The following is a 13797-nucleotide window of genomic DNA, read 5'->3' as shown; positions in this document are numbered from 1 at the left end:
TAATCATCCTAATGGGTGTGCAGTGGTATCCTGGTTTTGATTTGCATTTCCCTAATGATTAGTGATGTTGAGTATCTTTTCATATGTTTATTGGCCATTTGTATATCTTTTTGGGAGAAATGTCTATTCAAGTCCTTTGCCCATTTTTGAATCGTACTGTTTCTTTTTTGTTGTTTTTGAGTTCTAGGAGTTCTTTATTCTGGATTTAAATCCCTTATCAGATTCATAATTTGCAAATTTTTTCTCCCATTTTATGAGCCGCCTTTTTACTCTGTTGATAGTGCTCTTTGATACACAAAAGCTTTTAATTTTGATGAAATCCTGCTTATCTATTTGTTTCTTTTTTAGATTGTGCTTTGGAGTTCATATCCAAGAAATCGTTGCCAAATTCAATGTCATGAACTCTCCTACTCCTTTTTTGCATTTTAAGGTATCTTTACCTTCAATAAACTTTTATTTTAAAGTGTCTTTTTTATATTTAATCTTTTGTTGAGGAGAAGTATATTTTTGTGAATGAAATGAGTAAGGGATCCAATGTATTTAATTTCATAAGGCTTCCTGATTATTACAAACCATTTCTTGAATAATACTTTTTCTCCAATATTTGTAATGCTATCTTTGTACCTATATGTGGGAGTGGGGAAGTCTACCTCTCTCATGCTCTTTATTCAGTTTTACTAATCTACATCTTACCCCTGGGTCAACACTACAATGTCATTAATACAGTATATAATAAGTTTTGCTCTCTGGTCGGACCTGTTCCCCTTTGTGGAGAAAAGAGCTCATATAGCAGGCCTGACACTGCTCTCTTTAGAAAGTCCTGCTTACAAAGTTGGTCCTAGAATGATGTCTGGGAACCTGGATTTGGGGATGGTTGCCACCATTTCCAGAACTGATAAGAGTGGCTCACTGTGCCTAAACCATTTGTGCAAACACTAGGTTCATGTTGGCCACCTGCTTTACTTCCAGGAGTCTGGAAGTTTGGTGCATGTCAGGCAGAGGGGGCCCATGTATCCAGGCTGCAGTAAAAACCCTAGATGATGAGTCTCAGTGGCCTTCCCTGATAGATATGCTGTCATAGCTCATTGCTGGAAGAATCAAGTGAGTCCCATGAGACTCTACTGGGAGAGGACCCTTAGAAGCTTGCACCCAGTTTCCTCTGGACTTTGCCCCTGTGCCTTTTCCCTTTGATAATTTTACTTTGCATCCTTAACTGTCATAAGTTATAGCTATGAGGGTGACCACATGTCAAGTCCTGTGAGTCTCCTGGTGAATCATTAAACCTGGGGTGGTCTTGGGACACCCTTTCTCCTTCTCTGGTGCCTCTTTCTTCTTCCTTTTATTCAACAATATCTTGGTTATCCTCACATCTTCATTCATTTTTATGACTCTTACAATTCTCAAGGATTCAGTTGACATCTCATTGCATTTGCCGATAAATCTGGGGGTGGAAGGAGATCAATATCTATGTCTATGCCAAATATTGTGTGTTCATTCTCACTACCAGCCTCACCATCCTGAGCTCTTCCCTGTGCCTCTGGATCATGGAGCCTGAAAACTACGTTTCCCAGACTCTGTTGTTCATGGGCCCAGTGAGAGTCCATCATGCGAGGCACTGGCATGAGGTTGGAGGGAGGAAGTGAAAGCCTCTTTCTTCTCTCTGGGACTCTGTGTGTATTGCAAAGCACAGACATGGAATTTTGACCACAACTTTGAGCATCTTTTTGAGAAGCACTCACATTAGGCTCCAGCGTCTGCCCTGTGATTCCAGAAACCTCAGAATTCCTGACCATGCCCTTCCTGGGTTTTGCTCCTTCAGCTTTCCAAAGACTACGAAAACCTCTACTTCTGTATCATATCTCTTCATCCTTAGAGTTCCCAGAATGGTTTCTCTTTCCCTGGCCAGACCTTAACTAATATTGTTAAATCAAGTTTAGCCTAAAGTTGTTGCCTCCTTATATACTTTAAGTTCAGTCTAAAGGTTTCTCTGTATGTAATAAACTGCAACTGAATCAACTGAATTGGATGTGTAAACAGACTAACCTACTCTAGTGCCAGTCACTGTGTTTGGGCGAATTAAAGACAGCCAACTGTTCAAACTGTTCAAATAAGGCAAATGTCAAGCTATAACCAATCTAGCTGTTTCTGTGCCTCAATTCTATTTTCTGTAGGTCACTTTCCTTTTTCTGACCATAAATGTTCTTCCACCACATGGCTGCACTGGAGTCTCTGAGCCTACTGTGGTTCGGAAGGTTGCCTGATTTGCAAATCATTCTTTGTTCAATTAAACTCTTTCAATTGTCTACAGTTTTGCTTTTAACAGTATAACACCAGCTGGGCACAGTGGCTCATGCCTGTAATCCAAGCACTTTGAGAGGCTGAGATGGGTGGATCACTTGAGGTCAGGAGTTCGAGACCAGCCTGGCCAACATGGCGAAACCCCATCTCTACTAAAAATACAAAAATTAGCCAGGCGTGGTGGCACCTGCTTGTAATTCCAGCTACCTGGGAAGCTGAGACAGGAGAATTGCTTAAACTCAGGAGGCAGGGGTTGCAGTGAGCTGAGATCCCAACATTGCACTCTAGCCTGGGCAACAAGAGCAAGACTCCATCTCAAAAACAAAAACACAAAAGCAAAAAACAATATAATACCATTCTGGTTCTTCCGTGCTCCATCATTTCATTTATTTAGGTCTTTTTTATATCCTCGATAGTTTTATAAATTTCTCTATAAAGTCCACCAGCAGAATTGAGCTCCCTTTGCCCACAGCAGCATTCATGGTAACTGTTATGATCTGAATGTTTGTATCTTTTCAAATTCATGTGTTGAAACTTAATCACCAATATTATAGTATCAGAGGGTGGGGTCTCTGGGAGATGATTAGATCATGGGGGTAGAGACCTCATGACTGGGACAAATGAGGCCCAGAGAGCTCCCTTGCCCCTTCCACAATGTGAAGATGCAGCAAGAAGGCCTCATCTAGAAACCATAAGAAGGCCTCATCTAGAAATCATAAGAAGGCCTTATCTGGAAACTATAAAGCAGGCTTCTCAAGACACTGAATCTGCAGTGCTTTGGTCTTGGACTTGCCAGCCTCCAGAACTGTAAGGAATAAATGTCTGTTGTTTATAAGCCACCCAGTTTATAGAGTTTTGTTATAGCAGGGTGAATGGACTGAGACAATAGCAAACCCTCACACTGGTTTCCTTTTCTGCTTTCCTATCTCACTCGCCTTGTTCCCCTACTCCTGCTTCCTGGGATCATCTTCCTTAATAAGGGACGTGTTTAAGTCCATTCTCACACTGCTCTAAAGAAATACCTGAGACTGTCATTTATAAGGAAAAAGTTTAATTGGCTCACAGTTCCATGGGCTGTACAGGAAGCATGGCTCTGGCACCTGCTCAGCTTCTGGGGAGGTCCCAGAAAGCTTACAATCATGGTGGAAGGCAAACGGGGATCGAGGCATCTCACAAGACAGGAGCAGGAGCAAGAGAGAGAGGGAGGAGGTGCTCCACACTTTTAAACAACCAGATCTTGTGATAACTCACTCACTGTCATAAGAGCAGCACCAAGGGGATAGTGCTAAACCATTCATGAAGGACCACCCCCACGATCCAATCACCTCCCACAGGGCCCCACTTCCAACTTTGGGGATTAGAATTTGACACGAGATTTTGGTGGGGACACAGATCCCAAACATATCACTGCTTATGCCTAAATCCCTGTCTTGGCTTGAAAGAAACCCACACTAAAATATGCATTTACTCAGAAGCCATAATAACAATAGCTACTACTACTGGATGGGCATGTGGTTATGCTGAACAAACAGTATCTCCCTTAATTCTCCCAGAATTCCCATGGTGCACTTACTTTATGAACAAGGAAACCAAAGCACAGAGAGCTGAAATAACTTGCTTGAAGTCAGAAAGCAAGGATCTGGCAGATCCTGGGTTTTAACCCAGGACTCTCCAACTCCAAATTTTTGAACTTGCACCACCCCTACTCTGATGTCAAAATCCAGATCCTTCCACGAGTGTGTTGTATGACTTTGGTTGCGTCATTTTAAATCTCTGAACTCGCCTGGGTCTGAACTGGATGATCTCAAAATCTCTTTCTACCATTAGCAGATGATAGCCCCGTGACACCTTCCAAGGATGCAGATCACCTTCCAAGTGACCCTTCCGCAGTGGTTTGCATGGAACAGAGGACATAGTTTCACCTCCAGCTCTACAGTCCTTGCAGATCCCCTACACCAGGGCTGTCTCACTGATAAAGGCCAGAGCCCAAGTCTGGAAATCCACAATCCACACAGAAAGATGGAAGGAGCCTGGGAAGAGGGAATGAGCTCCCTCCATGAGGCCCAGGGGCACGAGGAGCCCCTTACTGTTCCAGCCCCACAAGGGATGGCTTTATGCTTCCTGCAGAGGGTAGCCTTGCAATGTGCATAAATTAAGCACGGTTCAGTCTTTATTGCCATGCAAAGCCTTGGGAGGACTGTTTTATATGTCTCTGTTTGCATGGCGTTAGCATCATATAGGCTGAAATTAATTCCACCAGACGGGCTGCTCACAAGCAGAGCCAAGAATTTCCTGGGAAGGAGTTAGGTCTGACTTTGGCAGCCGCTGTGTGCAGTGATAAAGGCCTCTCAGACGGTCTCACACAGCCGGGGCATCCAAGGGTATTATATTCTTTGGCCCCCGAGGGCTATTTCTCCCTCTTCCAGAAAACTGGGTGTGGAGTATGGACTTGGAGTCAAGGCTGATCACAGATGGGAAATGGACCCTGGCATTCTCCCTCATCCCCTGGATCATTTGATCGATGAGGCTAGCGAATCCCAAACAGGCCAGTCATCGCCCCTGTCTCAGAGCGCCAGAGCCATTGGGTCTGACTTCTGGGCTGGCTCCCCTGCCCTGAAACCAGACCATTGCCCACAGGAGATGGTTCCCTGAGCCCTGTGGCCTTGTTTCTGCCTTGTGTTGTGTTGATCCTTTGTTTTGCAAAGAACTTCTAATATGTTGTCCTATTTGAGGCCCCCCAGAGGTGGGGAAGTAGGGGAGGTGATGTTATTAGGCATGCTAATCATCATTATGATAATCACCACCATTTACCAAGCATTTTCCTCTGTACCAGCCCCCTTGGAAGCACTTTACATCCATGAACACGTTGCTCTGCAGAGAGACCCAGAGAGGAGAATGAAATGACCGAGGGCAGAGACACTCCCAGGGAATCTGCTCTGTGCCAGCCTCCTCCCCAGAAATTTCACAATCCAGAACTGTTGCTTGCAGCTTGCCAAACATACTGTGTTAATCTCCATCCCTTTGCTTGTGCTCTTCCATTTATGTGTCTAGCATTCCCTGGAAAATGCCTATTCATCCCTCAAAACCCAGCTCAGGATGCATTTCCTTCTGCAAGCCCTGTTGGATCTCCCCAGGCTGATGGCATTTCCATTCAGCTAGCATGTATTGGGAAGATTTCAAAAAGAGTAAAAAACTGTTGTCTGCACAGGAGCTTAGTTTAGCGGCTGCTGAGTCTAGTCCCTCTTCAGAGCCACTCCCCTCCCTGACTGTCCCAGCCATCTTCCTCACTCTCCATATTCCTGTTGGGTTTGGCCAAGGCGCGACATCCGCAGATCTGAGTGGGGGAGAAGGGTGGGGGTGGATATTGGTTCCCCTAGCTCCCTCTCTGTGTGGTGTATGCACTAGGTGTTTTGTTTTCTGTATTCAGATTATTTGACCTCTGAGGCCTTGCTAATTCTGAAGGGTCTGCCCCTCCCAGGGCAGGCTGATCTAGAAATGGTCAACAATTCATTCACTCAAGAGTGTGCTTTACAAATGCCATCCCACAGATCCAGAACCCACATCCTCCACCTCCTCCCCTGTGGAGCTGTCACACTCCACCTGCCCTGATCACCCCAGGGTTGGGAACCAGACGATGCAGGGCAGTAACTCTGCACCCCAGATCAGCTAAAATTATTCAAACCAGCAATCCTAAGCCTGCCTGCCCTGTCTCTTTTTTCCTTCCCATCAAAACCTCAATGGAGGCTCTTGCCTACCATCTCCCCTCCCTGTCTCCTGACCCACTCAGATGTTTCCCCTGTGGATCTTCATAGCATGGTGAGCCCTTTCTCACTGGGAACTCTAAGGGACAAATGATCTTTTCAGTGCCAGTCCTCTCCCAATCTGCTGGCCTTTTCATGCCTAAATAATAATACTATGGCCGGGTGCAGTGGCTCACGCCCATAATGCCAGCACTTTGGGAGCCCAAGGCAGGCGGATCACCTGAGGTCGGGAGTTTGAGACCAGCCTGACCAACATGGAGAAACCCTGTCTCTATTAAAATACAAAATTAGCTGAGCATGGTAGCATGTAATCCCAAATACTTGGGAGGCTGAGGCAGGAGAATCGCTTGAACCCAGGAGGTGGAGGTTGTGATGAGTCGGGATCTCCCATTGCATTCTAGCCTGGGCAACAAGAGCAAAACTCTGTCTCAAAATAATAATAGTAATAATAATACGTACATACATACATGAACACTTGAGGTTGCTTAGGGCTGGCTGCTTCTGTCTGCTGGAACCCCACTGCTCTGGCCCGTTGCTCCCACCTTGTTCTTTTGTCTCTGTTCCAGTGACCACCCCTTCACTCCCCATCAGGCCTAGGAGCAGTGACACCACCCCTCTTAGCTCTTGGGTTCTGCACTGTCTCTTGCTGGTCACCCAAACCTTGTTCACAACTTGATGAGTAGTCTTTGTATTAAAGTCATCTCAGTTACACAGTTTGAGAGTCTCTGTTTCTTGGAAGAGATGGAGCCATGAGCAGACCAGCTGAATATCCTCCTCTCCATCTATCCAACCACCTTCACTTGCTTGTCTCAAAATCTGCCTCCTGCAGGAATCTTGAGTCCAGCCTCTGCTTCCCGCATCTTGGTGTCCCTGCACAGCAAAGCAATCCCCATCCTGCAAGGAGCTGAGACAAGCAGCAGGATGGGAGGACAGCATTTGGTGGTTGGTCCAATGGCGGGATTGATGGAGGAGTCACAGAGGATGCCCTAGCCTCCAGTGTCACCAGTGGTGGGGCCAGACAGAGAATAGGCTTGTCAGGGAAAGGGATGAATTCATTCATGGTGTACTGAGCTGGAGGGGCCTATGGCATCCACGTGGCCAGGCCAGTGAGCCAGGGAAGAGGGGAGTCATGGTGTGGAGAAACCCCCCAGGAACCATGCAGAGAGGAATGAGAGTGGGTCTAGGGGAGCCAGGCTGGCATGTGGAAGCAGCAAGAAGCCACTGCTGGGGCAAAAGGCAGAGAGAGAAGAGGAGAGAAAAGGAGAGGAGAGGAGAGGGCAGAGTCCAAGGGCCAGGCAAGGCAGGCTCTCATGGCGAAGTCCCAGGGCCGTGGGCTGAGAGGAGCCTTTAGATTTGCCAGCTGAAACATCATGTGGGCCTGTGGTTTTTGCAGCAAGGAGGAGGGGGCAGAGATGCGTTTGAGCAGGCGAGGATGACCGTCGAAGGTGAGTGAGTCCTGACATGGACGTGCTCAGAGGATAGCCTCGGATATGCGCAGGTGCGTGAGAAGTGTTGAAGGAAAACAAACACAGGCAGGAGGTGTATTGGGGGCTAAATTATGTCCCCCTCACCCACATTCACATGTGGAAGCCCTAAACCCCATACTTCAGAGTGTGATTATCATTGGAGACAGGGCCTTTAGGGAGGTGATTAAGGTGAAATGAGACCATCAGCTTGGGGCCCCAATCTGGTACAGTTGGTGTCCTCATAAGGAGAGGAAGAGACACCAGAGCCCTCTCCCCTTGAGCATCCACACAGGAAAGGCTGTGTGAGGACACAGCAAGAAGGCGGCAGTCTACAAACCGGGTAGAGAGGCCTTACCAGGAACCAACCCTGTTGCACCTTTATCCTGGACTTCCAGCCTGCCGAACTGTGAGAAAAGAAACTCCTGTTCTTTAAGCTGCCTGGTCTGTAGTGTTCTGTTAGAGCAGCCTGAGCTGACTAATACGACAGGTACGGCCACCTGGCCTGATCGGGGGCAGGTGGGGGAAGGACAGGAAATGGAGAGAGCTGAAGGATGGGCAAAGTCAAGTGGCTGAAAGGGTGGGGAACAGCATTTCATGCAGAGGGAATTGCATGTCCAAAGCCAGGCATGGAGCAAGCATGGCTCATTGGAATAATCAAAAAACAAGTCATTTTTAAAGTAGGATTTGCCTCTCTCTCTCTCTCTCTCTCTCTCTCTCTCTCTCTCTCTCTCTGTCTCTGTGTGTGTGTATGTGTATGTGTCTGTATTTAGTTTTTCCTTATGTTTTATTTCTTATGGGGCCTCAGATGCAGAGGGTTGTGGTGATCGTTTCCTGACCTCATCCCCATCTAGTGGGAGAAAGCCTTTATTTTCACTGATTTCTTCTCTCTTAGCTCCATACCCCAGCTCTGTTCCTCCCATAGTCAACCGTTCTACAGTTTTGACATGTACTTTTCAATTATAAAATATGTGCTGCTATTTGTATACATATATATTTTTTGTAGGATATATTGGGTCCCATATCTCGATTTCTCCCTGTCTTTTTTCTTTCCTCCTGTCCTTTCTTCCTTCTCAGGCTTGTGTGAGGTCTTAAGATCCATCATGCTGCTGCGAAGTGGTGAAATCTGTCACTTACATGCCAGGGCATTGCATCCTCTCCATTTTCCCCATAATGGACACACAGGGTGTTTTCCTCTCCTTGTCCTAGGGTAGAGATTTGCAGAGTGTCTGATGAAGGAGGGAGCGAGACAGGAGGCCAGGAGCCCCAGGGATGGCAGGATGGGGAGGGTCTAGTTCAGGACAAGGGAGAAGAAGGAGGTCCTATGCCCTTGTGTGATTTCTCCAGGGACAGTGTGAGTGGATGGATTTGCCCAGGGTCGGAAATGGCTGGGACCCACGAAATGACAGGGAAGGGAGCAGATGCCGGCACCTTCCAGAACACCCTTTCATTTCACCCAGTGAGTAGGGGAGGCCCAACTGAGACTGGCTAGTTGCTCTGGGAGGTGGACCAGCTGGCATCCTTTCAACAGATTGTCTTTAAATACTTGTGGAACGCTTATTTGGAGGGGTGCAGAGAGGAACTTATTTTTATTAATAAAAATTGCATGCCTCTCTATGCTCAAAATAAGAGATTTATTATGTGCATTTATTATAGGTGATTTTCCAAACCAGACAGCATCTTGGGAGGCATATTAAAGAGTCTAAAATGTAGATAATAAAATAAAGCCCTCATCTGGGGTCAACAGCCCTACATAATACCTCGTTCTGTTTCTGAATCTCAGCTGGCTGTGATTTGCAACTTCACATTCCCTCTTGATGGCTGCAGCCAAGTGGATACAGCTTGCAGAGCCTGGCACAGAAATCTACGGCTGAGGTGGGTCATCCAGGGAATAGCGTGGTTTAATTTCCATTCCAGGCAGCGTCCACACTAGCAGGACCAGGGTTCAAGCTCCCATTTGGCCAACTCTGTAAGCTATCGTGACTGGAGACCTGCGCTAACTGGAGCTGGATTTCTGATTTATGCCAGTGATGTTTTCATGCCCTTACTGAGCCGTGTCCCAGGCAGAGGCCTGGCTGGCCACTCTTGACACACCACTAGAGGTAGCTGCTGTAGTCCTCATTTTACAGCCGATAGCACAGGGACCAGAATGGCTAAGTGACTTGCTAAAAGCCACATAACAAGACTGTGCATGGTGGTTCATGCCTGTAATCCCAGCACTTTGGGAGACTGAGCTGGGAGGACTGCTTGAGTCCAGGAGTTCAAGATCAGCCTGGGCAACAAAGTGAGACCCCCGTCTCTACAAAAATAAAAAAGAATTAGCCAAGCGTGATGGTACATACCAGCTACATGAGAAGCTGAGGTGGGAGGATTGCTTGAGCCTGGGAAATTAAGGCTGCAGTGAGCTGTGATCACACCACTGCACTCCATCCTGGGTGACAGAATGAGACCCTAATTCAAAAAATGAAAATCAAAAAATGAAAAGCCACCAACACGAAAGCAATGAAACTGAGATTTGAATTCAACTGATCTCAGAGCCCTGTTAATGCACTGGGCCTCATAGTATATAAACCATGTCTTTTATTTTCTGTATTCTGATGCTTTCATGTCTGGGACCTTGCAGACCGTAGAGAGACTGCCCCTTGCCAGGGCTAGCCAATTTCTATAGATTGGAAACCACTCCTGTGAGTGTGACTTTCAGATGTAAACCAACCAGTCCAGATCCCACACCCCAACCACCTCCTCCATTGAGCTCTCAGTCAGGACCACTGTTCCCCTCTATGCCCCTAGACAACTCAGTGTAGCTACACTGCCTTGTCCATTCCTTCCCATGGAAACCACAGCAAAGGCTCTTACCCACGTGTTTCTGCCCCCTCTGCCTCCTGACTGACCCTGGTGACTTGCAGGGAGAGCTGTGCCTCTCATTTCTAGGGATCTGTGAGATAAAAACTTTTTCATTCATGACAGTCACTTCTTTGGGTCTTACCATAGTTGATTAAAACAAATCCTGGATCACCTTAAGAATGCATGCATTTTCTAACAATCAATATCCTGTTGATGCCAGGTACCTGGCTCAGAGCTTTCACCCTCCCTTTTTCTTTTTGGGTATAATCACATATAGTAAAATGCCACCCATCTTATCTTCATCAACCCCAGCACCACCTCCTATCGTCCCCAGTTTACCCACAAGGAAACTGGATGGCAGAGAGGTTCAGTAATTTGTTGGACATGCAGAATAAACCAGCAGCTGAGAAGGAATCAAGTCAATGTCTCATCAATTCATCTGACTCTCTAACGACAGGGTTGGAAAATAGCCTCCCATTACTTCTCCTTGTGCACCTGACTGAGCCCTCTCTAAATTCTACAAGAATCACTCACTCATTCATTGTCTCACGTGCTCATTCACTGTCAGTGACTCTGCCTAGCCCTACTCAAGGCACTTGGGCAATAGAGAAATGATTCCAGTGTGGTCCTTGTCTTCAAGGCCCTGCAGGCCAGCTGGGGTCAGGCACACACAGAGAAGTTGGGGAGGCTCAGTGGAGTTGGCGCTGGACTGGGGGAAGCAGAAGCATCTGGGGGCCTCCCTGGCCCCGCACGATAGAGGGAACGTGCAGCCCACAAGCCCCGGGCTGACTGGGCTCTGCCCATGCCCTTGAGATCAGAGCCCTCCATTTCCTCTCTTGTTTTAACAAGCAGGGAATTTCCGCATCTTCTATGACCTGAAAGCAAATTCCACCAGCCCCTCTGCTCGCCGCTCTTCCCTTCTCTTCCCGCAAACCCCTTCTGTCTTTCCTATCTGATCCTGAGGGCTGTATGATGTTGTCTTTTTCCTGCAAATGATGATGTGAACCTTAGTGATGAGGGTATCCAATGCCACCTTCTAAATCATCACAAATATCAGCTTATCCCCTTATCTGCAGGGGATATGTTCCAAGACCTGCCATGGATGCCTGAAACCTCAGACAGTACCAAACCCTAAATGCGCTATGTCTTTTCCTATATGCACGTACCTATGATAGAGTTTAATTTATAAATTAGGCATGATAAGAGATTGACAACATTAATAATCCAATAGAACAATCATAACAATCTACTGTAATAGAACAATTATAACAATCTACTGTTATTATAACAATCTACTATAATAACAATTATAGCAATCTATTATGATAAAAGTTAGGTGAACATGGTTCACCTCTTTTTCAAAATATCTTACTGTACTGTACTCAGCTATTTCCAGAGCTCAGTTAATCATGGATAACTGACACAAGGAAAGTGAAAGTGGGTGAGAGACGCCCGCTGAATTGGGACATTGTTAGACAACATTCTGCAGTGGCTGAACAGTGGAACACCATGTTGTCATTTCAGTGCTATACAAGAATATTAACTGATGTGGAAAGCTGTCCATGATAATAAAGTTCAAAAAGAACTTGCAAAATACAAGATGCATTATGATCCCATTTGGTATAAATATTAGAAATATATGCATCAGTGTCTAAGGATTGGGATTCAGGAGGTTTTCCTTTTCTCCCAGCTCATTTGTGGTATTCTCTATTTCCATAAGAACAGGTATTGTGTAAAACAAAAACATTTGCATTTACTATGGCCCCTCCCCGCTTTCTACCAAGTCTGTGTTACTGGGCACAGAGACGGTCCTGGAAGAAGAGAGATCTTGGGAAGGAATGGGCCTGTTCCAGGAGCCGGGAATGTGATTGTCTGCCCTTTTGCCCCACAGTGATCCCTCCAGGTCCCCAGGTCAGGTTAAGAGCCCTGTCACAGCAACCTTTGGGCTGTTGTCCACCCCCATGTCAGGCACTAGAAGGTTCATCTGTAAAGTAGAAATAATTGCCTCCACTCTCCCTGTTGGAAATTGAATGGCTTTATGCACATAAAGCACCCCGAGGCCTGGCACACACTAAGTGCTCAGTAAAAGCCCAGCCATGGGCACCCTACCTTGTGCTCTTCTCTCAGCTGTCTTTGTGCTTCTCTGCTTCCATTCCTTATTCCTCCTCACTCCATCTTTTCTCACCCTCTGTCTCTAGTCCTTACTCCCATAATCCCTTCTTTGTTTTGCTATCTCAGCAGGACAGGAGTGTCAAGACCAAGTTTTTTCCCAATGGTGTTATCTCATGGAAGCCTCATAACCTTGCAGTCAAATCAGTGGTGTTATGCCCATTTTATAGAAAAAGAAACTGAGGCCCTGCATGATGCACTGTCCATTGGGATTGGTTTTTGGATGGCTGTCCCAAGTCTCCAACAATCCTGTAAGCACTGAGGGTAAAGACTGCGTCCCCTTCAACCTCTGTATCCCACACCCCCTACCCTGCACCCATTTTGTGAAGCCAAAATAGGTGGGGCCTAGGTGAGCAGGAAGGACCTAGTATGATGGTGGTGGTGAAAGGATTATGCCACAGTGTAGACAGAGTAGTTAGATTTAGACTCTTACCTCCTGTTCGGGAGGCTTCAAGCCGGTAGCTAATTTTTCTAAGCCCGGTTTCCTCATCTGTAAACCAGAGATAATAGCAGTCCCCACTCTCTATGGGCTGCTGTGATGATTAAATCAGAAATACACATAAAACTCCTAATAGGAGAGCTGGGTGGGCCATGTGTGTGCAGGACAGGTCAGCCGGGTGGCGCTGTGCTCTGGACTGAAGGCGGGGCGGGGTCAGGTCTTCCGCTTCCTTACCTGAGGCAACGACTGTGCCCCAGCCTTACCAGCCTGGTGTTCTGGGGGCTACTGGAGTGGGGGTGGCACTCAACTGAGGGTTGGGGGCTTCACAGCAAATTCATTTCCACTCGCCCAGACCATCCCCTGCCCGCTTTCTTACCAGGACTCATGAAAACCCGGTCGCATTTTCCTTTAGCTCTTGATGAACCAATAACCTTGGACATCTGAAAATAAAACGTCTCTGGCCCCCACAGCCTACCGAGGTTGTGTGGCTCTGCAGACATTATAAAACATCAAATTAGATGGAAAATTGCCCGGGGTCCCTGTAAATGAAAATTACTCTTTTTTATAGGGGGAAAAAATGACCCTTAAAATCGCAACAAACAATTCCGGGCTCTTCCTTTTATTAGCCGGCTCACATGGCAAGCAGTATTTTCTCATTCCACCACTTTGGCTCCAGCCCATGTTTTTACCACATTTTGCTTTGCACATTTTCACAGCGTTGTAACGTGAAAATGAGGTTCTGCCCTCGTCTTGAGTTCCTGTTGGAAGGGGATGTTTTGCCTCTGCAAAGTTTTTGCCTCCTGGTGGGTGCTGGCTGGGTCCA

General features: G+C 46.7%; 1 long non-coding RNA gene across 1 annotated transcript in view; it reads left to right on the top strand.

Annotated features, from left to right (window-relative positions):
- Positions 1-11962, top strand: part of LOC114678130 (uncharacterized) — a 60257-nt gene extending 48295 nt beyond the window's left edge. Inside the window, exon 3 of the long non-coding RNA XR_003729394.2 lies at positions 11763-11962. This is a non-coding gene — a long non-coding RNA (uncharacterized LOC114678130). The remainder of the gene's footprint in view (positions 1-11762) is intronic.
- The last annotated feature ends 1835 nt before the right edge of the window (positions 11963-13797 follow it).

This window comes from Macaca mulatta, chromosome 5 (genome assembly GCF_049350105.2).
Source record: "Macaca mulatta isolate MMU2019108-1 chromosome 5, T2T-MMU8v2.0, whole genome shotgun sequence".
NCBI classification, from domain to species: domain Eukaryota; kingdom Metazoa; phylum Chordata; class Mammalia; order Primates; family Cercopithecidae; genus Macaca; species Macaca mulatta.
The sequence above is the reverse complement of the archived record's forward strand: the minus strand, read 5'-3'. Positions and strand labels throughout refer to the sequence as shown.